The following is a 25850-nucleotide window of genomic DNA, read 5'->3' on the forward strand; positions in this document are numbered from 1 at the left end:
TTTAAATCTCTCAAAAATGATTTATTACAAACACATCTAACTACCAAGAACTGTGCATCTCTGTCAAGAACTAAACCTTCCACTAAGTTTTTATAATCATTATTTTCTGCACAATATTAGCCGATGAGGAATGATATGAAAGTAACCAATGTTAAGGATAACTCTCAATTTGGGTAATTTCTTACTTGGGAAAGTCTTATTAAAACTGAGCAAATATCTTCTTTTTTTAAAAAAAAAAGAAAGAAAAGTTTATATTTAGATATTTAACACACTACCAGGAAAGCGAAATCTTTTATATGGGCATAGGGAGCCTGTTTCGTAGTCACTTTTTTTTTTCTTCTTGTTGGCTGGGATGAAAAAGGGGCGATATGCTGAAACTGGCCAGCTCAGGGGAGGCCTGCATGGTGGCCTTGCAGACTTAGAGACTTAAAGTGACCACACAGGATGGTCTGAAAATAAAACTTTCTAACTAAAAGCAGTTCATGGTGAGTAGTCCTGTCCTAAGGCGGTATTTTCCCTAACAAAGGCCAGTCAGTCTTCACCTTGAGGGAGTCTGTTGTCCTTTTGCATCTACAATAAAAGTAACATGCCTTTGAGATGTAAGATGCTCTGCTCTCCTGACCCTCAGGGCACAGCCACTGGCGCAGAGACCACCAATCCCTTTATTGTTATTGTTATCCTGTTAATTGTTAACTATCCTAAGCCCACCTATGTAAGTATGTGTCTATTCCTTTTACTTTTTATGCAATTCCAGAGATTTCCCCACTTTGCTTTCTCTCACCTACCTGATCTATCACCAGTTAATTTCATGTAACCCCTTATGTCTTCCCCTTTGATTCTGATGTATAAAATAAGTGGTGAAACAGCCATTTTCCAGATCATTTTCTCGATCCATTGATACTTTACTTCCCAGCAATTGTCGTCAGTTTGGCTCCAATAAACTCATAACGATTCTTATAGGTTTGGACACTTCTCACATTGACACTGCTAAAGTGACACATGACTACTATGTCCATAACTCCTTTCCTAAACAGTCAGTACAAAAAATGTATATAATCTTGGTCTCCGCTAAACATGAATGATTTGAGTTACTTGATGACAGGCCGTACTATCTTTACATCTAGTTAGAAACTCGGTATTCCACATTAGAGAAAAGATACATTATAAAGGTTCTTGCTTCAGTAGTACTACTTAAGATAACATCAATTTTAAAAGATCCTTAATTCATAAGACAAAAATTTTTTTTTGAAAAGTCCATTGAGAGGTAGAGCAATAGTTAAACTGTTACTAGTCCCTCTGAGAATACAAGTAGTGCTAGCATTTGAGCATCTTATATTAGCCTCCTCTCAGTGATTTAGATGTTGGCTTCCCAATCAGCCAATTGTCTTGTCTCATAGCTGATAGATGCATGAATTTACCAGGAATTACAACTGCGCTTTTGCTGTTCCACTTGGCTGCCTGACCCCACCCTTAATTACTGGACAATCGCCCCTGGGAGAGAGGGGTTCCAGGAAGCTGGTCAATCGCCCCAAAGAAGAGTATTCCAGAAAGCCGAACATACCAGCACACCCTTGCTCGAGGCTCTACCCAACCCTATAAAATTTTACCTCAGTCTGTTTTGGGGGCCCTTTTTTCAGAGAAGTGCGCCGGCAGGTCTTTCTCCTCTAATAAAGCCTGCACACCTGGAGTTCGAGTGCCGTCTCATTCTTACATCTGGTGCTGAAACCCGGGACGAGGTACCAGCTGCCTGGATGATACCCTTGCTGGACAAACTTACAACCAGGGAAGCAGTGGACTGCGGCAGCTCGTCCAGGCTAACTCTCTGATTCTGTTCGGCTGTGTGAGCACAGTTGAGCAACCAGCAGTCCGTCCCTGTCCTGAACCCTTGCCGGATCAGGAGGTAAGGAGTTTCTCCCTTCCCTCTCCAGGTTGGCTTTCATTTGACCCATAAGTCCCTAATCCATTGTCGGACGACTTTCTCCGGTCAGCCTCACATTTTGAGGGGTTTGCCATTTTTCTGTCGCAGGAGACAGCACATTCCAAAAGTCTAAGCACTTAGCCAAATCCCTCCACATTCTCTTTGAGCTCTTTCTTGGGTGGTGACGACCCCTAAGCAGGATGACTCCACATTCCCAGGAGAGCTTTCTCCTTTGAGATTGTGATTGGAGGCGGGGACACCTTCTCTAGATCACTAATCTCCACATTGGGCTCTTTGGAGTCAAAGCCATCTGACCAAACCCCGTTGGGCTGTCTTCTATTCATTTTCTTTTGCAATACTGCCTGGCCACAATATAAACTAGACAACGACTTCCACAGGCCTGAAAACGAGACATTCGATTACTATATCCTGTGAGACCTTGACAACTTTTGCCACCGGACGGGGAGGGCATCTGAGATTCCTTACATGCAGGTCTTTCTTCTCCCTTCTCTCCTGTCTTTAATTTCTGTACTGCTTGTTCTACATGCAGGCCGTCTTTTGGCCAAAGAAACCTCACTTAAAGCATCCGCTCCTAATTGTTCCTTCTCCGTGGACTCTCAACTCTCTCTCTCTCCTGCCTGATCCCTGGGGGCACCCCTCTCTCAAGACCCCTCTCTGGTTCCTCTGCAAATCTCTTCCACTTGAGTCTCTTCCCACCAGAAATCCCCCTCCCCTCTCTTCGCTGAATTCTGTTTCTCGTTCATTTGCAAATACCAGTATCTCTCTCTTTCTCCTTCCCTGCTGGCCAGGGGCCCCTCCCTTCTCCAATGTATTCTTAACACACACACACACACACACACACACACCCCATTCACAGGCTGCCGCTCCGCCTGTCTCTATTTGGTCCCCTTCCACCTCCTTAAAAGCTGCTGTTCCAGCAGTGGTGCCTGTCTCTCCTTCACCCCCAACCCCCTCCTCACAGGCCCTGCCCCTCTCTTCTCCAATCCCTCCTCTCTCCTTACAAACTGTGACTGTGCCTCTTTCCTCCTTGCCCCTCCCCTCTCCTCAGAGTTCTAAATCTTTTTTTTTTTTTTTGTATTTCTCTGAAGTTGGAAACAGGAAGGCAGTCAGACAGACTCCCACATGTGCCCAACCGGGATCCACCCAGCATGCCCACCAGGGGGCGATGCTCTGCCCATCTGGGGTGTTGCTCTGTTGCAACCAGAGGCATTCTAGTGCTTGAGGCAGAGGCCACGGAGCCATCCTCAGCACCTGGGCCAACTCTGCTCCAGTGGAACCTTGGCTGCGGGAAGGAAAGAGAGAGACAGAGAGGAAGGAGAGAGGGAGGGGGGAGAAGCAAATGGGCACTTCTCCTGTGTGCTCTGGCCGGGAATCAAACCCAGGACTTCCGCGCACCAGGCCAACGCTCTACCATCGGGCCAACCGGCCAGGACCCTAAATCTTTTTGACTCCTCTAACCACGTGGCACCACCACCCACACTTCAACCTCCTCCTCTCCTCCTCTTCCTGCAGATTCTGACCCTCCTTCTTTCCATCCAGCTGTTAACGCTGTCCATTCGTCTGCTTTCTCTCTTCGTTCCCTCTATGCTGGAAACTCTCTGCCACTTGAAAAACTTAAAAAATCAGAATTGTATATTAAGACATATGAGTAAGTAATCCATCTTGTCTCTTTGTTTGTCAGAAAATATCTCTAGTATAATTTGAATTGAATCAAGTAAAACGTGCTCATTTAAATTCTTTAAATTCTTTAATTTATAATTTATATGTGAAATCTTTGTTTAATGTGTAACTGTATCTGTTCCTAAGGCCTTAAAACAATAATTACCCACCTCTTAAATCAAGGCTTACTCATCCTCATGAACTCTCCCTGCAATACCCCCATCCTTCCTGTTCGAAAACCTTCAGAGGCTTATCGCCTCATACAAGACTTATGCCTAATCAATGAGGCGGTTAGTTCTCCTCCATCCAGTAGTCCCTAATCCCTACACATTACTGTCACACATTCCCTCAAACACCACTCACTTCACGGTCCTAGACCTCAAGAATGCCTTCTTTACCATACATCTATACCCTGACTTTTACTTTCTGTTTGCCTTTACCCGGACACTTATGCAGCCTAGCATTTACATGGACTGTCTTACCCCCGAGGTTTAGAAACAGCCCACACCTGTTTGGGCAGGCACTACCTCAGGATTTAGCAGCATGCAATCTCAAAACTAGTACTCACTTACAATATGTAAATAACCTACTCCTCTGCAGCCCCTCCCTGCCTGCCTCAAAGAGACACTGTCACCCTTCTTAGCTTCGTCACCATGAAGGGATATCGTGTCTTCTCTACTAAGGCTCAACTTTACTCTTTGTCTGTAGTCTATCTGGGCATCGCCTTAACCCCCACCACCTGAGGTCTCACCCTAAATCAAACTCAGACCCTCCACAGTCTCCAACCACCTACCACCACAAATAAAATTCTTCCTTTCCTCAGTCTAATAGGCTTCTTTAAACACTGAATTCCCAATTTTGCTCTCTTAGTCAAGCTCCTCAGTGAGATCTTCTGAGCATGGCTTTTAAGATCTATAATGGCCAAGGAAATAACATAAAAGGCAAATAAGGCCCAAAAGAAGTCAGGAAATACCAGCTTTTGGCATATGCTCCTAAAGACTCCAGTGCCCTAAAAGGCTTCATAGAATTCCATCAGGGCCCTGCTCCAGAGTGGAAAGAAAGGTCATTGAACTGAAGCCTGCCAGGCTTCCCGGGACACATCATTGCTATGGAAAGAGGGACACGAGAAGGTAAGCTGTCCCCTTACTCCATGGAGGGAGGGTTCAGTCTCTTCTAGCCCTGCTCCAGCTACCTGTGACCTGACCTTGCCCAGCATGCTGGGAATTGCCACTGAAGGCCCAAGAACATTGTTCATGAGCCTAAGGTATTTCTTCCAAATAGCAGATAAGCTGATCTCATTTCTCATAAACACAAGAGCCATCTACTATGCCTTGCCTAAACATTTGAGTTTTATTTATCCCTCAAAGATCTCTACTGTGGGTATTGACAGTCTAATTTTATTACTTTATTTAATGTATAGTGTCTCCTTTATTCCTCTTATCTCAATGCCCCATGCCTATTGTAGGCTGGGACCTGCTGCTAATTCCAACTAGAAGCAGTAATCACTAGGACTTAAACTCTAACTGCAAAGTGTAAAAATGTAACCACCCTTTCCCCAAGTACTTGCAGGATTTACAGGTTACTCAGCAAACTGTTCAAAGACTGTCCAAAAGGCGCTTCCAGCAATACATCACCCAAGGACTGACTTTCACGTAGACAGGTCCACACACCATGATCCTGACCACTCCCACACTTCCAAGGTAGAAAAATGGTGTGCCCTACTCAAACCACAAACTGGAAGCTATCAATAGTTAGTCTATGTACAGCAAATGTATAAAAAACTCACTAAGGACTTCTTTTTATCAGACTTTGGGCAAGGGAAAACTAGGATAAAAACAAAAGCCAACTTAATTGTCACTAAAGGTTAAAGATTTTTAAATCAAGAGTTCTGACAAGAATGGAATTGTATGGTTTGATAATAGAAGGTATAAGGTATGGAAATACTCTTGAAGGAAAAAAGGAAAAGCAAGTTGTCATGAAGGCCAGTTATTTCTGGATAAGAAGGTTTACGTAAGTTGTAGAAGGTTTGTGCAAGTTGTAGGAGGTTTGTACAGAGAAAAAAGAATTTGAACCATCAAAAAACTGGTTTTCAAAGAATGTCTAATTAGTCACCCTAACTAACAATCCTCTACTCTCCCCACTTATTGGGATGACTCTTTCCTCCATCCTGACCATCTGGAGCAAAGAAACAGAGAAACGAAACTGACCCCTTGTCCTTCTATTCTCTATTCACCTCTCATCCCGTATCAACCAATCAGGGGCTTTCTACTTGTGTGGGGCCAACACCTATATGTGTCTCCCTACTAATTGGACAAAAACCTGTACTCTAATTTATTTCACCCCAAATATCAACCTAATCCAACCCCTTGAGCCTCTTCCAGTTCCTAGTATACTATCCGTCAATCTAAGGACCAAATGAGCTATACAGGTAATTCCTCTTCTTGTTGCTTTAAAAATTCCTATAAAAATAGATCTAGAGACAGGGGGACTGGCCACTGCCCTGTCATACTCTCTCTCTCTCTCTCTCTCTCTCTCTCTCTCTCTGAAGCCCAGCGAATTCGTAAACATGAAATCAGTGGTTTTGCATAAACTGGGTGTCTTGACTGTTGCCTTTCATTGGTCCACCCACTCTTCTATTTATTTTTCTAACTTTTAGTCCCTGCCTCTTACATTTATTCACTAGTTTCTTACAGAACCACATGCAGACCTTCACCAATCTGAAAATTGGAAAAATCTACCTAACCCTACACACCAACTCTGAAACCTGCCCTCGTGAAACAGAAAAATCTGAAACTCTATAAATACACCCCTACTCCCGACCTTTTTCATGGCTAGGACTCATCCAAGTTCTCAACCTTACTTCTGTATAGGACACTTCTCACAGCTTTCTCTGTGCCTTTTCAAACAAGCCTCCCATCACCGCAGTTCCTTTATCATACCCACTCAACACCACCAAAATTCAAGACCCTTTTTTTCTCTCTGGAGTTCCTCTCTTCCGAAAAGACCCTCTCAGTTTGCTACACCAATCGGCCTACCCCATTATATAATAAGACTATCCCAATCAAAACTCCTCTCACCAGCCCTAATGGAACTCATTTCTGGTGCAATGGAACCATCCTAAAAACCTTAAACACCTCTTCCCCCCTCCCTCGTGTCCCAGTAATAGTTGCGCCACAACTAACATATTATGGAGAGGAAGAATTTTCAAACCAGCTGAGAACAAGCAGGAATAAACAGGCTGCCTTCCTCCCGGTCCTCCTTGGCCTTACCCTTGCCACCTCTAGAGCGGCTATAGGGATAGGTGGGGCTGGCCTGGGCCATAGTATATGGACTACTAACCAACTAAAGGCAGACCTGGACCAGGCCCTTGATCATTCAGCCACCTCTCTAGGCTCCCTCCAGAGACAACTGACCTCTCTAGCTCAGGTTGCCCTACAAAACCGGAGGGCTTTAAATCTTCTAACAGCAGAGAAGGGCGGTACTTGCCTCTTTTTACAGGAACAGTGTTGCTACTACATTAACGAGCCTGGCCTGGTAGAGGAGAATGTCAGCTCTCTTCAAAAACTTCAAGAACGAATCTGCAGTGGCTGGGCTGGTACTGACCCCACCCTTAATTACTGGACAACTGCCCCTGGGACAGAGGGGTTCCAGGAAGCTGGTCAATCGCCCCAAAGAAGAGTATTACAGAAAGCTGAACATATCAGCACACCCATGCTCAAGGCTATCCCCAACCCTATAAAGTTTACCTCAGTCTGTTTTGGGGGACCTTCTTTCGGAGAAGTGCCCTGGCAGGTCTTTTCTCCTCTAATAAAGCCTGCACACCTGGAGTTTGAGAGCCAGTAGGTTTCACCCTTGGCGTCCTTCCTTCCTAAACACATGGCTCATTAGAACGTCCATTAAGAGGAGGATAGAACAGATAACAACTAAAACTTGAACTCATCATTTCAATTGTTGTTTCCAATTCTAATTCAAAGAACTGAATTAAAAATGTTAATACACTTGGGATTGTTTTTATGCACTTTGATTATTTGTACCATTCCTGGTAAATTTCCTTTTGTGTGGTTGATGTCAACCCTCTCGCACCAAGTGTTATGAAGTGAAATATATCATTAACTTTATTTTTCCAAAAATCAAATTCAACCTAACTCTGAGAAGAAAGGTAATAGCAGTCATTGCTGGGACTTGATTCTCTGTTACCCACTCTCTTCCTGTTCTGGACAGAGGACCTGGCCCTTTGGGTCTGCTTAAGGCCAGCTGGTAATGCGAGGGTTGTTGACTTCGTGTAGGGAAAATTTCACAACACAAGTCCAGGTGATTTTGAGAGTATGTTTATTAAAGCTGAAGACAGTGAAACACAGAAGGGCTTAGGATAGAAGAAGGAACAGGGGAGAGCCCAGGAGGGCTGCTTTGGCTCACTAGGAACACAGAGAACAGGGGACCTTAGGGACAGGTGACCCTGCACCTGGGGTGAACTGCGTGGCCCACTGTTCCCCTGGTTGCAAGTCCCGTGGTGACCCTAGAGTTTAGAAAAGACATACCTTTGAAGAGAGGGGGAGAGGGAAGGGAGGAAGAGAAAGAGCAGGGCTCTGGAGCCAAAACACAACTGAGGCCTAGATGTGATCTCTAAGAAGGTGACAGTCTGCATCTGGCTACGAATGGCTTGGCCAGTTCATTCTGCTACCTGTCTCAGTTTCCCCATTCCACATGCCAAGGAATTTCCCTCACTTCCTGCCATCCTGCCTCATTTTCTCATTGACAGCCAAGGACTTTTGAGGGCTTCTATGGTCTTACAGTAAAGGCCATTCGGGAAACTGTACTGCTCTGTGGCCCATCCTGGCCGCTCTTGTTATCATACTCATTTGTGACTTCACAGGCTTTGGAGATTGCTCCACAGCTTTAGTGCCACCCTCAGGCAGGGAACTCAGTGCCCAGGAGTCAGCTGCCAGGTGTGGGCCCTCACTCCTGAGTTTCTGTCCCTTTCCTCAGCCCCTAAATGTTAAAATCTAACTGCTGTTCCCTTCCTTTTTTTTTTTTTTTTTTAATTCATTGAGAGAAGGGGAGGTAGAGGGGAGGTAGAGACTCCTGCTGTATGCCCCCCAACCGGGATCCACCCAGCAAGCTCAGTAGGGGGTGATGATCTGCCCATTGGCGTATTTTTTTTTTATATATATAAATAAATTTTTATTTTAATGGGGTGACATCAATAAATCAGGGTACATACATTCAAAGAAAACATTTCCAGGTTATCTTGTCATTTAGTTATGTTGCATACCCATCACCCAAAGAGAGATCATCCTCTGCCACCCTCCATCCAGTTCTCTCTGTACCCCTCCCCCTCCCCTCCCCCTCTCCCTCCTTCCCTCCCCCCACCCCCCATAGCCACCACACTCCTGTTCATGCCTCTCAGTCTCGCTTTTATGTCCCACTAATGTATGGAATCCTGCAGTTCCTGTTTTTTTCTGATTCGCTTATTTCACTCCGCACAATGCTACCAAGACTCCACCATTCCGCTATAAGTGATCCAATGTCACCATTTCTCCTAGCTGAATAATATACCATGGTGTATATGTGCCCCATCTTCTTCATCTAGTCCTCTATTTTTTTTACAGTGATTAAAAGCCTTTAAGCAAACTCTTGGCCAATACAGCAAGAACCCATAAATGAGTAGTGTCCTTAACATGTTCCCCAAGTCCAAGTTGGCCCCCTCACCATGCCAAATCCCTGAAAAATGCAACCCAACCACAGTTCAGTCTGTTAGGAGCTGTCACAGGGAGCAGGAGTCCAGGAACGTTCCCCACAGGAAAAGTCCGTATGGCACTGGAATTGTTGTCACCATTCTATACTTTGCAGCTCATGTCCAAGTCCCAATGACCGCTGCTTCTAGCTGGTAATGATTCAGGTAGACTAGAAAAAGCCATTTGCAGCATGCGTGGATATGGAGCTTCTGTTCTCCTCTGCCTGGAGAGTTGAGACCAGGTTGCTTTTCCCTGGAGCTCTGTGACTGTGGCCTGGTAAAGAGAACCTTGGGATACACTAAGCTGGGTGGCAAAGGTAAATTCATAATACAAGTTGGCAAAAGGAGGAAAGAGAGCTCTAAATTAAGAGTAGGTCCCAGCCTGAAATATGAGTGGGGCATTGAGGTAGGAGGAATAAAGGAAACACTATATATTAAGCAAAGCAGCAGAAAATAGGACTATCAACACCCACAACAGAGATCTTTGAGGGAAGAATAAAGAACCTGACTATTCAGGCAAAACATAGTTAAGTGGCCCTTGTGCAAATGAGATCAGTTTACCTGCTTCTTGGAAGAAATACCCTAGGCTCGTCCACAGTGTCGTAGATGGGGCCAATGGCCCGGGGCACCTTCAGCCTTCAGTGGCAAACCCCAGCTTTCTGGGCAAGGTTAGGTCATAGGTGGCTGGAGCAGGCCTGGAAGAGACTGAACCCTCCCTTAGAGGAGCGAGGGGGAAGCCCACCTTCCAGTGTCCCTGTTTCCTCACAGTAGAGGTGTGTAAGCCTGGCAGGCTTTAGCTCAATGACCTTCCTTTCCACTATTGAAGCAGGACCCAGATGGCATCCTATGAGACCCCTTTGGGGTGCTGGAGCCTTTAAGGGTGTATCCTAAAAGCTGGTAGTTCCCCCTGATCTCTATTGGGCTTTTTCTGCCTCTAGGTATCTTAAAAGCCATTCTCAGAAGATCTCGCTGAGGGGTTTGAGGATCCCCATCCGCCTATATAAATCTTTTTCATATATCTGGAGCTATTTGGAAAAAAGACAGAACAGTGTTATTAGCTAGATCTAATAAAGAAGGTAGATTTGGTGTCTCCTGTTCATCAGCTTTCAAAAGAAATGTAAATTTTTTTTTTTTTTAAGTAAAAAGCATGATATGGTAGACCCGTCGGAGTCATTGGCCTGGTGTGCAGGATTCCCGGGTTCGATTCCCGGCCAGAGCACACAGGAGAAGCGCCCATCTACCTCTCCACCCCTCCCCCTCTCCCCCCTCCCGGTCCCTCTCCTCCCGCCCACAGCCAAGGCTCCACCGGAGCAAATCCACCCTGGGCACTAAGGATGGCCCCATGGCCTCCGCCCCAGTTGCTAGAATGACTCCGGTTGTAACAGAGCAACATCCTAGATGGGCAGAGCATTCCCCCCGGTAGGCATGCCAGGTGGATCCCAGTCAGGTGCATGCAGGAGTCTGTCTGCTTGCCTCCCCATCCCCATCCTCAGAAATATACAAAAAATAAATAAATAAAAGAAAAAATACAAAAAAAAAAAAAGGGGGGGGCATTCCCTTGTGCTAAAGCACCAGGAAGCATGGAGTGAGCTTGAGTATGTCCTATGAAACATGGAGCTCTATGTTTACATATAAGTCTTTGAAGAAGGAGGAACTGCTGAAATAGTTTGTCAGCATTTGTCCCTAAGACAGCAGTCTTTATAGTGGGAACACCATACGTAAATATTTGCTGTCTGTCTATAGATTAAGGGGGGAATATGGCCAATGCTGAAAAGCCATGATCTTTGTGCCCCTCCCCTCCCCCAACCCCCTCCCTCTCCTCCCCCCACCCTGTAACCCCAACACTGTTGTTCATGTCTCTAAGTCTCATCTTTATGTCCCACCTATGTGTGGAAACATATAGTTCTTAGTTTTTTCTGATTTACTTCTTTCACTCAGTATAATGTTATCAAGGCCCATCCATGTTGTTGTAAAAGATCCTATGTCATCATTTCTTATGGCTGAGTAGTATTCCATAGTATATATATACCAAAGCTTTTTAATCCACTCATCCTCTGATGGACACTTGGGCTGTTTCCAAATCTTTGCTATTGTGAACAATGCTGCCATAAACATGGGGGGTGCATTTCTTCTTTTCAAACAGTGCTATGGTGTTCTTGGGGTATATTCCTAACAGTGGTATAGCTGGGTCAAAAGGCAGTTCGATTTTTAATTTCTTGAGGTATCTCCATACTGTTTTCCACAGTGGCTGCACCAGTCTGCATTCCCACCAGCAGTGCAGGAGGGTTCCCTTTTCTCCACATCCTCGCCAGCACTTATTCTGTGTTGTTTTATTGATGAGCGCCATTCTGACTGGTGTGAGGTGATATCTCATTGTGGTTTTAATTTGCATTTCTCTAATCATTAATGATGTTGAACATTTTTTCATATGCCTATTGGCCATCTGTGTGTCCTCTTTGGAGAAATGTCTATTCATTTCTTTTGCCCATTTTTGGATTGGATTGTTTGTCTTCCTGGTATTAAGTTTTACAAGTTCTTTATAAATTTTGGTTATTAACCCCTTATCAGACGCTATGTCAAATATATTCTCCCATTGTGTAGTTTGTCTTTTTATTCTGTTCTTATTGTCTTTAGCTGTGCAGAAGCTTTTTAGTTTGATAAAGTCCCATTTGTTTATCCTGTCTTTTATTTCACTTGCCTGTGGAGACAAATCAGCAAATATATTGCTGCGAGAGATGTCAGAGAGCTTACTGCCTATGTTTTCTTCTAAAATGCTTATGGTTTCATGGCTTACATTTAAGTCTTTTATCCATTTTGAGTTTATTTTTGTGAGTGGTGTAAGTTGGTGGTCTAGTTTCATTTTTTTGCAGGTAGCTGTCCAGTTTTCCCAACACCATTTGTTGAAGAGGCTGTCTTTACTCCATTGTATTATGGAGTAATACAGTTGTCAAATATCAGTTGTCCATAGAGCTGTGGGTTTATTTCTGAGTTCTCTGTTCTGTTCCATTGATCTATGTGCCTGTTCTTATGCCAGTACCATGCTGTTTTGAGTACCAGTGGCCTTATAATATAACTTGATATCTGGAAGTGTGATACCTCCCGCTTTTTTCTTCCTTTTCAGGATTGCTGAGGCTATTAGTGTTCTCTTTTGGTTCCATATAAATTTTTGGAATATGTGTTCTATGTCTTTGAAGTAAGTCATTGGTATTTTCATTGGTATTGCATTGAATTTATAAATTGCTTTGGGTAATATAGACATTTTAATGATATTTATTCTTCCTAACCATGAGCACGGTATATGCCTCCACTTATTCGTATCTTCCCTGATTTCTTTTATCAATGTTTTATAATTTTCTGAGTACAAGTCTTTAATCTCCTTGGTTAGATTTATTCCTAGGTACTTTATTTTTTTGGTTGCAATGGTAAAGGGGATTGATTCCCTGATTTCTCTTTCTGACAGTTCATTATTAGTGTATAAAAATGCCTCTGATTTCTGACTATTGATTTTATATCCTGCCACCTTGCCAAATTCTTTTATCAGGTCTAGTAGTTTTTTGACTGAAACTTTAGGGTTTTCTATATACAATATCATGTCATCTGCAAATAATGATAGTTTTACTTCTTCTTTTCCAATTTGGATGCCTTTTATTTCTTTTTCTTGTCTAATTGCTGTGGCGAGGACTTCCAGAACTATGTTGAATAAGAGTGGTGAAAGGGGGCAACCCTGCCTTGTTCCTGATCTTAAGGGGATAGCTTTTAATTTTTGCCCATTGAGTATTATGTTGGCTATGGGTTTGTCATAGATGGCCTTTATCATGTTGAGGTATGTTCCCTGTATTCCCACTTTGCTGAGAGTTTTGATCATGAATGGGTGCTGGACTTTATCAAATGCTTTTTCTGCATCTATTGAAATTATCATGTGGTTTTTCTCCTTTCTTTTGTTTATGTGATGAATCACATTGATTGATTTGCGAATATTGTACCAGCCTTGCCTCCCAAGAATAAATCCTACTTGATCATGGTGTATGATTTTTTCCATATATTGCTGGATCCGGTTTGCTAATATTTTATTGAGGATTTTTGCATCTAAGTTCATCAGGGATATTGGCCTATAATTTTCTTTTTTTGTGTTGTCTTTGCCTGGTTTTGGAATCAGAATTATGCTTGCCTCATAAAAGGAGTTTGGAAGTCTTCCTTCCTCTTGAATTTTTTGAAATAGCTTGAGAAGGATAGGAGTTAGTTCTTCTTTGAATATTTGGTAGAATTCACTTGTGAAGCCATCAGGCCCAGGACTTTTCTTTTTTGGGAGTTTTTTGATAGCTGTTTCAATCTCATTTGTTGTAATTGGTCTGTTTAGGTTTTCTGATTCTTCCAGATTGATTTTTGGAAGATTATATGATTCAAGGAATTTGTCCATTTCATCTAGGTTGTCTAGTTTTTTGGCGTACAGTTCTTCATAGTATTTTCTTACAATATTTTGTATTTCTGTTGTGTCAGTTGTTATTTCTCCACTCTCGTTTCTAATTTTATTTATTTGAGTCCTCTCTCTTTTTTTCTTGGTGAGTCTTGTTAAAGGTTCATCGATCTTGTTTACCTTTTCAAAGAACCAGCTCCTGGTTTCATTGATCCTCTGTATTGTTTCTTTAGCCTCTATGTCACTTATTTCTGCTCTGATCTTTATTATTTCCTTCCTTCTACTAGCTCTGGGCTTTACTTGCTGTTCTTTTTCTAGTTCTTTTAGATGCAAGGTTAAGTTGTTAATTTGAGCTTTTTCTAGCTTCTTGAGGTATGCCTGTAATGCTATATACTTCCCTCTCAGGACTGCTTTTGCTGTGTCCCATAAATTTTGAGTTGATGTATGCTCATTATCGTTTGTTTCTAGGAATTTTTTAATTTCTTCTTTGATCTCAATGTTAACCCATTCATTGTTTAATAACGTGCTATTTAGTTTCCAAGTGTTTAAATGTTTTTCAATTTTTCTATTGTGGTTGATTTCTAGTTTAATGCCATTGTGATCAGAGAAAGTGTTCGATATGATTTCAATCTTCTTAAATTTGTTGAGCCCGCTTTTGTGCCCTAACATGTGGTCTATTCTAGAGAATGTCCCATGAGCGCTTGAAAAGAATGTATATTCTGCTCTTTTAGGGTGAAAGGTTCTGAAGATACCTATTAAATCAAGTTCATCTAATATGTCCCTTAAGTCTGCTGTTTCTTTGTTAATTTTCTTTCTTGAGGATCTATCTAATGATGTTAATGGGGTATTGAAATCTCCTACTATTATAGTATTGCTGTTGATCTCGCCCTTTAAGTCTATCAAAGTCTGCTTTATATATTTAGGTGCTCCTATATTAGGTGTGTAGATATTTATAATGGTTATATCTTCCTTTTATATTGCTCCCTTTATCATTATGTAGTGACCTTCTTTATCTCTAACTATGGTCTTTGTTCTAAAGTCCATTTTGTCTGATATAAGTATTGCTACCCCAGCTTTTTTTTCATTTCCATTTGCGTGAAATATTTTTTTCCATCCTTTTATCTTCAGTCTGTGTGCATCTTTTGATTTAAGGTGTGTCTCTTGTAGACAGCATATGTATGGGTCCTGTTTTCTTATCCACGCAGCTACCCTATGTCTCTTGATCGGATCTTTTAATCCATTAACATTTAAGGTTATTACTGATATGTAATTGTTTATTGCCATTTTTTTCTTTAAAACTGTTTTTCTCTTTTGCTATATTCTTTTTTTCCTTTGATCTGTTTACAACAGGTCCCTTAGCATTTCTTGCAGCCTTGGTTTGGTTGTAGTGAAATCCTTTAGTTTTTTTTTGTCTGTAAAGCTTTTTATTTCTCCTTCAATTTTAAATGATAGCCTTGCTGGATAAAGTAGTTTTGGTTGTAGGTTCTTGTTCTGCATTACTTTGAATATTTCTTGCCATTCCCTTCTGGCCTCAAGTGTTTCTGTTGAGAAGTCAGAAGTCATCCTTATGGGGGCTCCTTTGTAGGTGATAGTCTTTTTTTCTTTAGCAGCTTTTAATATTTTCTCTTTATCATTAAGCTTTGGTAATTTAATTATGATGTGTCTTGGTGTTGGTTTCTTTGGATTTCTCCTTAATGGAGTTCTCTGTGCTTCCTGAACATGTGAAATATTTTCCTGCCTTAATTGGGGGAAGTTTTCCGCTATAATATGTTTGAACAAAGTCTCTATCCCTTGTTCTTTCTCTTCTTCTTCAGGAACCCCTATGATGCGGATGTTATTTCTCTTCATGTTGTCACAGAGCTCTCTTAGAGTTTCCTCAGACTTTTTGAGTCTCTTTTCTTTTTTCTGCTCTGCTTCCGTGCCTTTATTTATTGTGTCCTCTAACTCACTGATTCGATTCTCTGCTTCATCCATCCTGCTTTTAATTCCTTCCATTGTATTCTTTATTTCAGATATTGTATTTGTCATTTCTGTCTGATTCTTTTTTATTATTTCAATGTCCTTTTTTATATTTGTTATCTCTTTATTTAGGTTTTCGTAATGGCCATCTATGGTTGTTCTAATATCTTTGAGCATCCTAACAATCGTTATTTTAAACTCTGCATCTGGTAATTTGGTTATATCTGATTCACTTAGGTCCTTTTCTGGGGATTTCTCTTGGTTTATTTGTGTTGTATTTCTCTGCCTCCGCATTTTCTCTTCACGAGAGTGGCTGTGATCACGTGCTCGGGTGCACAAGGGTTGGTGGCCTTGGCCTTTGCCCCGCCCCTGTGTGTGATGTTATGCTCGGTCCTGAGGGCACTGGCGAGCACCTTTGCTCAGCTGCGGGTCTCCACCTGTTTCCGAGCTTTCACCCTGCCTTTGCAGGATGATCCCACTCAAGGAACAGCTGCTAGCCTTGGCTCTACCACCAGGAAAGGCTGCGTGCCCAAGCTCAGCTTCGTAGCGGAACTCCGCCTCTTCTGGGCTTTTGGCTCCACCCCCGCGGGAGGAGCCTGCTACCAAGTCAGACCGCAAGCCTGGGTTGCACGGGTGGGGCAGGGATGTGCTCCTCTGCCCTGGCTCCGGGGCTGGTTTCTACCCTTTCCGGGTTTCCCGCCCTTCTCCCGGAGGCTGGATTACAGGCTGCCGGCAGCTGAGCTTAGCCGCTTTTGCACGCCCCCTTCTCCCTAGCCGGGCAAGATTGAGCTCACACCTGAGCCCACTGGTGGCCAGCCAGCTTCCGCCCCTGCCAGCAGAACCGTGCTTTTGTATCCCGCTGCCGCCCGCTCTCCGGTGTGCCCTCAGCCGTGTGGGTGGGGGCGTTGCAGCTCGGACCCTAAGACTCACTACCGTAGACCCGAAAGCTCCCTCCTTCTATGCGACTCTGCTCTGAATGCCGCGGGGGAGCTTGTTTGGCTGCTCTCCTGCTTCCCTTTGCTGGTATTGCTGTTTCCGGGGGAAATATTCACTTCAGCTTTGGGGAGTGACTCGTCCCAGGGGTTAGAGTGGCTATCTCCCGAAAATGTTTCTCCCTATGCCTCCTAGATTGCACTCTCTTCCTGTTACTGTGGTTCTCTCCCCTCTCCCTCCGTCCCCAGGAGCCCCGGGTGAGTGTTTGTGAGAGAGATGTTCTGCGTGTTCCCTTTAAGAAGGATCCTGGGTCTGAGAAATCAGACTCTCTCACAAACAGTATCCTGACTTGTTTCAAGCTAAATACTGTCCTTATGCTTATTCTGGGCTCTGGGGCTGCAGGCTGGGGCTTTGTTCCTGGGGCTCAGGGCCCTTTCCCCTCTGCTAAACTCACTTCCCGCCACGCGAGTCTCTCCCTGCTGCCGTTCGCTCCGAGAAGCTGGGCAGCCCTCTCCGCGTTTCCGCTTTTCCTACCAGTCTCTGGGTGGCTTCTTCAGCGTTCCTGGGTTGAAGAGTCCTTTTAGTTTAGTCCAAAGTTGGTTTTTCCAGTTGATAGTTCATAAAATTAGTTTGTAATCCACATTGGTTCTGGGAGGTAGATGCTGGTACGTTCGCCTACTCCAGCGCCATCTTGTCTCTCTCCCCATTGGCGTATTGCTCCAATGCTCAGCAATTGAGCTCTTCTTAGTGCCTGAGATAAGGCTATGAAGCCATCCTCAGTGCTTGGGGCCAACTCGCTCAAATTGAGCCATGGCATCAGGAGGGGAAGTGAGAGAGAGAGAGAGAGAGAGACAAAAGGGGGAGGGTGGAGAAGTAGATGGGCACTTCTCCTGTGTGCCCTGACTGGGAATTGAACCCAGGACATCCACACACTGGGTCGACACTCTACTACTGAGCAAACTGCTGTTCCCTTCTTGAATTAATTATTCCCTCTTGTCCCTTATCTCCTCCCTTACTCCCAAACTGGATACCTGTCTTTCTTTCCATTATTAAAATCTCTGAACTCTTTTTATTTTCAAAAAACAAAAGCTAGAAAAAGAGGTTGTCTTCAGGCAACTCCCACTCAACTTTGAAACATAAACTTCTTTGAGAAGGAAAAATCCCAAAGTCCATCTCTCGTCTTGGAAAATGATTAAAAAAAAAAAAAAACCCAAGAAGAGCCATCTGACCACATCTTAATAATTCTCATTTATGATGTGTTTGTATTTAGAAAAAAATAAGAAACAAAAAGGTAAAATAAATGCAATGAGTAAGATGATAAATGGAGGATATAAAATGAAGATGGAAAAAAAGTTGTTGGCAATCATTAAAAACAAAGTTGTTTTGATTTAACTTGACCTCAGATGTTGACAAAGATTGCTTGTGTTAACAATGATTATTGGATTCTTATTCCCCCCACCACCAGCCTCACCATTCAAGAAACCCTCCAGCATTAGTATTTAAATTTTGGCGTCAAAACTGAATTCTACAACACTCATTGTTCCTCCACAGGTGTGCATGCAGACCAAATGTTCTGTCAGTCACCAAGGGCAGATCCCTGGGCCTTCTTCAAGACTACTGCTTCCTGCAATATTGATGACTTTTTGAAAGTAAAATTTATTGGGGTGACATTGGTTAAATAGGTTTCAAGTGTACAATTCTATAAGACATCATTGTGTGTTCACCACCCAAGTCAGGTCTCCTTCCTTCACCATTTATCGCCTCTTTGCCCTCGTCGACCTGCCCCCGCCCCCTTTTCCTCTGGTAATCACCATACTGTTGTCTGTGATTATTTTGTTGTTGTTGTTTGTTTTTTGCTGAGTCCTTCCACCTCTTTCACCCAGCCCCTTAGCCTCCCCTGTCTCTGACAGCTGTCAGTCCGTTCAGTTCCCACACTCTGGAGCAACACAAGACCTTGTCAAAAACAAATATTTTTCAGTTCTCCCCGTCACTGGCCAGTTGAAAATTTCCATCTCAGGACATCCATTCTCTTCCCAAGCTTGTCACATGCTCTTCTCTCTGGGTCTCCTAGTGTGTGGGCTGTCTGCTTGCCCCGTGTCTGTCCCTGGGCAGAGCTGGGAGCCAGGTGAGTCGCTTGCATGATTGGCCTCAGACTGGCCCAGGTTTGTCTTCCAGGTGCCCTGGTCATTGCCACAGCATTGTTCCATCATATTAGTCTCATGGGTGACTCTTTGCATCCTGGAAAAAAAAGCAAAATAAATTACCCCTCAGATTTTAACTTTCAATGCGTATTCGGTCTGTCGGACTAGCCTGGGGCCGAGTGCTAGTGAAGCCCTTCTCCGGCCTCTCCCGGGTCCGCCTCAGCTCCTTGTTCCCCTCACCCCTGAGAGCTGGCATCTGTGAGGCACCCTGTTTCTCAATGGCTCAGCTCCATTTGGATATTCAGGGTGCTTTGTTATTTAGTGGTGACTATATACCAACTTCTGGAAATTCTGGGTGGAGCAATGAACTGCAGTTCACCCAAATTGGAACCCTGTGGAGAGTGAAATGATGATTACCTGAGTGATCACAGGCAATCTGAAAAGCACTACAATGGCCATTTTCTAAAAAATGGTTTTATAACTTATCTCACCATTTTTTTTTTCAAGCCTCTCTTTCTGCTGACAGTTGGAAAAATAAAACTTGAATTTGCCATTTAAGAACTCAATGCCGATTTAAAACTTAACTCAGTCTCTCTAGGGGCAGATGCTCAGGCTCTCTCCTTCCCTTCTCCTGGAAACAACTGGGGGTTGGGGAAGTTCCTGAAAATTGTGCGTTGAAGTGAGGATTCTCTGGTCCAAGCAGTCCTCACTCTGCTGCTGTGAACCTCCGGTTGATGAGCAGCTCAACCCTCTAGGTCATTAAGCACAGAACCCTGTTCCCATGGTCTCCGCTACCCCCACGGCTGCGGTGGAGTGCCTCCCAGTGTGTTTTCAGCATTCCCAGTCCCTATGGTCGCTTGCCCTGCTAGCGCAGCCCTGTTCTGACTCTCACAGTACGTAGGTCTTCTGAAGCCCACCTGTATTTGGAATCAGGCCAGCTTGAGAGGGTTCACCTCTCACTGCTGTTTTGGGGTCCCCTTGACTTCTTCTGGAGCACTTTCTTGGCAGGTCTTCTGCCCAGTTAAAGTCTGTGTACCCTGGCAGAGGATAGGAGAATGTTTGGACCCCCTGAGGCACCACCCATGGACTCTGGATGAAAAGGTAGGGAGAGGGTAAGCTGCTTCTTAAGTTGTTAAACACATAATAATACAATTCTTCCATTACCTGTTTCACTGTTTTAAGTGAGTCACCTATTTTAACTCTATTCATCTTCATAGCAACCTTCTAGGATAAGTGCTATTCACACCTCCAGGTTATGGAGGACAGAAACAGGACAGAGAATAAATAATTTGCCTGAGGTCACCCAACAACTAAGGGACAGAGCCAGGGTTTGAGCACAGTCTGACACCAGAGTCTGTAAACTAGCTTGAGCCACTGTTGCAAGGAGAAGTTTGGAGATTAGGCTGATAGAACGTGACTATTTAACATGAAGTTTCTCTGTTCCATAAATTATTTAGGTGTTAAAAATTCTTCTGATATGAACAGATACAGTGACACTCAGTCTTTTGGAGAATCTAGGTCATTCTTTTTACCCTGTTAACTTCATTAAAAAGCAGCATCTGCTATCATTATCACTGATAATTAAAATAATAACTTTATTGACTTTCTGCTTATAAACCAAAGTGATATGATAGTTAAATAAATAAATGAGAGTTCTTTGGAATTAGGTATGCTGATTACTGATGTCTTTTCCTTTTATGATTTTAATTAAAGGGATGCCAGCAAATAAATATTAGAATAGTTTTTAGTACTTTCAGTGTATTTTTTTAAAAATGAAAATTTTTCTTGAGCATTTGTGGGTTTTTTTTTCTTTTGTTTCCTGAGCAAAACAAATGTGTACTTCAAAGAGAAAAAATTAGTCACTCTGTTTTAGAAATCTCTTTCTCTTTATATCTCTAAGTTAATCTTGTACTAATTCCAAAAAACAGTTGTGCAGTTTCTGGGATCTTCTGAAATATGTCCTGTTCATTTCCTGAAGCCTTGGAAACTTGAATTCTATGCAATGCTTTCTTCCACAAGCCTTATTCATTTTTTTAAATTCTCTTTCTGTTTTTGACCAAGAGTTTGCCCTTCTTCCAAACCTCTGTATTTGTAAAATCTTTTAGTTATTGGGTGAGTTTTATTTCTACCATTTTTTTTCCTCTGTATTTTTTCCCCTGGATTGTTTAGGTGATTCAATTTCTGTGCTTCAAATACATAATTGCCAAATTTTTATTGCTATTGACCATAAAATTCTGCCCAGTCAGGAGGCTATGAAAGATACAAAATGTCTCAGACTGCCTGCCGCCCAGCTGTAGGACACCAGAGCTGGTGTCTGAGAAACCATGCTGTTCTCCCTACATTACTTCAATTCGGGAGGCTCTTCAATGTGCATCATCTATGGGACCACCCAATAATTGCCTATCAATAACCAGCTAGAGCCTCTTATTTGTTTAAATAAATTTTTATTTTTGTTTTGATTCAACCTGCACATGGCTACTACATAGAGAATGTTATTTACTTTTTTTCTATTAAGTTTGAAATAGCTGCTGTCCTAACCCTGCAAGTCCAGAGAAGCTATATTGGTACATAGGAACTTTCAAAATAAGCAACAGTAGCTTGCTGAGCTTTGGTTAGAATTTGAGGACTCAGCAGGGGACAGAAGTAGTTCTCTATGGAAGGCTTCCGGTGTATAGCTTATCAATAAAGAGGTCACTACCCACCCTAGGTCACCCACTAATACATTGGAATCCAGACTTGCAATATTCTCTGGCTGGCTCCAGAGCCTTTCACACTCTCAATATTCTATAAACATTGGACAGAGACTCAATTTGCTAATTTTATGATATTTGCCTCTATGTTCATGAGAAATACTGGTCTATAGATTTTTTTTTTCTTGCAACGTCATTGTCTGGTTTTGATATTTGGGTTATGTTCTTCCTGTAGGAATAGAAAGTGTGCCCTCTGTTTCTATTTTCTCCTTACTTCTGTTTATTTCTAGTGTTTTTCATATTGCCAAAAAGGAGTCAATAATCCTAAAAATCATCTATGTTAAACATCCCATATGTTGGGCAAATAAAATTGTATAATTTGTGTTATTTGGGTTTGCTCACTTTTATTGTTAAAAATGGCCGCTGCATAGATATGTGATCTGTGAAACTGCTAATTACCTTCCTGCTTGGGAAGGGCCATTGTTATGCTAATTTTGCCAGCAGAGGGGTCTTTGTGGGCCTAGGTAGTTTTTTAGAAGAGAAGAAGCCAAGATGGAAGGGAAGGAGGGAAAAGCCAGTTTTGCAGAGTAAGAAGCCATGTTGGCAGATGGGGAACCAGAGGTGACTTAGACTAGTGGGGGCCTTTAATTCTAGGAAAACCCAGATGTGTCAGTGGCTTTGGGAGCCCTGAATGGGAAGGGAAGTGTTTTCCCTCTGTGTATTTCTTGCCGGCTGAGTGCAAAGCTAGAATAAAGGTGTGGCCCACCAGTTTTTGGCTCCACTGTTTCTTTACTGTCTGTCCGAATCTAATGGGAACCTGCACCTGCCTGGAAGTGGTGGCTGTGACTCCTAGCCATACACCATATGTTGCCTTATATCTTATATAAAAAAACAACAACCAGGGATGACTATTCACTTTCAATCATTCTGTGGTCTTAGGTTTCAATACTTTGACTGCTTTCAATAAAACTCTTCAGGCCAGAAATATCTTATAATCAGCAATAGCACATATAAAATTTTCTGGAAGTCATCCTTTCCTTGGCAATGATCCTGAGATTAATTGTCAATAAATATCTTGTCTATTTGTTTGGCTTCATAATAAATCAAGCCAAGTAGCTTTCAGAAAATTTCCCTTTATAAGGATGATACTAAACCAAAGAGACGTATACTCAGAAAATAAGCCACCTTTTGTAAGGAAAAGTCCTCTGGATAAAACTGCCTTCAAAAATACTTTGCAACACCAACACAGAAGAGCTTCTTCAGAAAAGAAACAAAACAAAAAATTCTAACTCTAATTCCAAGGCCAGTGACACCACACTGTATATAGTCCAGTTTCTTTGTGCAAAAGTAAGAGCATGAGTACAAAGGGAACATTTATGAGAGCTAGCATGATCAATTTGAAGAAAATAGCAGCTAGAAACTGCAATCCAGTTTTTTTTTTTTCTGTGTAGAAAATCAATGAACCACAAGCATCTAATAAATCGGTCAATTATACACAGATGCTGGGCTCAACAAAAGATGTAATATTAGGTTTTGCAAATCATTACTGTCTCACAGAGGTTTTATGACAGTAAGTTCCACTGATTAAAATGTCAGCATAAAACATTGCCTTTCATTCAAATAGCCAGTACCGGCTCACTCTCGGTAATGACGGAATAATTAGACAGTGGGCAAAGCTCACATGTTAGTAAACAACAAAGAATCAGACTGCCCAAGGAAAATCAAAGGGCTGGTGAAGCACAACTGAGATGGTTTCAGGCTTTCTCCCCCAACAGAAATACGCAGAGCGGTACCCAGGCCCCTCAAGGGCAGGCACTGGGCGTATTTCCGTAGCAACTCCAAGGACTTGGCTGGGGACTTACCACTGGGATTGCAGAGTCAGGGTTTCTCTTAAAAAGGAACTAAAGTTCATTTTTAATTTAAAAATTAAAAATTTATCCCTAATTTTGAAAACTGGAGATTAATTTTTAAAGCCCTTTGAGCGCTCCCTGGCCGTATCGCCTGGGGTAGCATTGCAGGGAATCACAAGGGCCCCTCTGGATTCCGCAGCCAGACCTTTCAGAGCCCAGGCAGAGGCTGCACGACTTTCCTGCGGGGCTGGCTTGGTTTTCACTCAGCAGCCACAGGCCCTAAGAGGGACTCTGGGCCCGAGTGGAAAGTCTCTTTTCTTGAGGGGGAGGTGGGGAGCAACACTCCAACATGATGGAGCAGATAAAAATGTTTTCATATGATTTTCCCTGGGTTCTGGCCAGCTGGCTCAGCAGTAGAGCATTGCTGGCATGTGGATGTCCTGGGTTTGATTCCCAGTCAGGGCACACAGGAGAAGCGATCATCTGCTTCTCCACCACTCCCCCTCTCTCTCTTCTCCTTCCTCAGCCATGGCCCAAATGAGCAAGTTGGCCACGGGTGCTGAGGATGGCTCCATGGCCTCACCTCAGGTGCTCATAGCTCAGTTTCCAAGCAATGGAGCAGCGGCCCTAGATGTGCAAAGCATCGCCCCATAGAAGGTTTGCTGGGTGGATCCCAGTTGGGACACATGTGGGAGTCTGTCTCTCCACCTCCCTGCCTCTCACTTGATTTAAAAAAAAAAAAAAGCCCTGGCTCCACTTTTGGATCTTACTACTTTATTTGTGCTATCTTCCCCCATCTTCCTCAGTCAGACCACCTGGGAAACAAAAGGAAATCTCTGTCTTCAGTCTCTCCTCATTTCCAGGGTAAACCCAGCTGAAAAGATATAATAGATTCAAGTTCAACGACAGAAGCTGTGCTCAGTGCTTGACTCCATTTCATAAGTGACCTCCTGTCCCAGACAGGTGGGGAAAGTGGCTATTAAGGACTAAATGTTTGTGTCTCTCCAAGATTCTTGTATTAAAGCCCTAATTCCCAGCACGGTTGTGTTTGGAGATGGGTTCTGTAAGAAAGTAATTAAGGTTAAATAAAGTCATAAGGGTTGGGCCCTGATCTAATAAGATTGGTTTCCTTATGAGACACCAGAGCATTCTCTCTCTCTCTCTCCCTCCCCCCCCCAACTCTGTCCATGCCTGAGGACATAGATAGATAGCAGTTATCTGTAAACCAGGAAAAGTGTTCTCTCAGCAGACATCAAACCAGCTGCTACCTTGGTGATGAACTTCTCACCTTCAGAATTGTGAGAAAATAAATTGCTGTTGTATGCCCCCCACTCTAATGTGTTTGGTTATGGCAGCCCCAACACACTAATATAATGACATAGAATTCCCTCAGAAATGGAGATAATCATCACATAAGATTCTCTGTGTCAGACACAGATGGTATCGGCCTTGGCAGTCCCAGAACTCTGCTATAAAAAACCACTATATTGTTGACCTTCATGTTTGGAGTGATGGTATATTCTCCCATACGTACAAATGTGTCTGGGAATCTTAAGGTAAGACTTTTTTTAATGTGGCTTCTGGGTAATGGCTGCCCTTGTGTCTGCTTAGCTTTATGGCGGGGGCTCAAGCCTCATGACACAAATGACACATTGAGCATTGTCATAACATCTTACAGATGGGACACAGATGGTCAGTAACTTCTACCAAGGCTAAGAAACCTGCGGGTGATCAGGAGAGAGACCACAGGGATAGGAAATTAAACTGCTTTTCTGCTTGATCCTTGGGTGCCACTTTTGGCAACCAAGTAGAGAATTTATTTTGACACCTCTACTCCCTTTCAAGTCTGTGGTTCCCCTTCCACTCCTTGCCACCTCATCTGTTTATCTGCAGCCTGTGCGAAGGGGGTGATTGAATGGCCCCTTCCCATTAGGAGCTGCTCAGAGAGAGTTTACGCAGGTTGTGCAAGGGGAGAGAGACTTGTATGCATTGGGATCGTTGTGATTTGTTCATTTTTTACAGTAATCAGAGACATCTCGGTTGATTTATTCTTATTTTAATGCTCTGGCTGTTACTGCTTTCTGAGAATATTTATTTATTTTATTCTTGTTCTTTTCCCTCTTTCAATTCCCCAAATAAACATCCCCAAAGAGATCATTGACCCCAAATATATTTTGAGCTTATTAAGCAATATTTATGAAGTAATTAGAATCTAATTACTTGTATTATTAAAGTATATTGACGGGGATACTGTTCTAGTTACTCATTTGAAAAATTCCAAGGAGCCTGACCTAGGGTGACACAGTTGATAAAGCGTCAACCTGGAATGCTGAGGTCACACTGGTTTAAAACCTCAGGCTTGACTGGTGAAGCCACATACAGGAAGCAACTACTATGAGTTGATGCTTCCTACTCTTCTGCCTTTCTCTCTCTATTCTCTCTCTACAATCAATAAATAAAAGCTTTAAACAATTTTTTGAAGAGTTGAAATTCACCCTCCTCCATGACTTTTCAAATGTTAAGTGAATAAG

The sequence above is a fragment of the Saccopteryx bilineata genome, chromosome 12 (assembly GCF_036850765.1).
Source record: "Saccopteryx bilineata isolate mSacBil1 chromosome 12, mSacBil1_pri_phased_curated, whole genome shotgun sequence".
Classification (NCBI taxonomy): Eukaryota; Metazoa; Chordata; class Mammalia; order Chiroptera; family Emballonuridae; genus Saccopteryx; species Saccopteryx bilineata.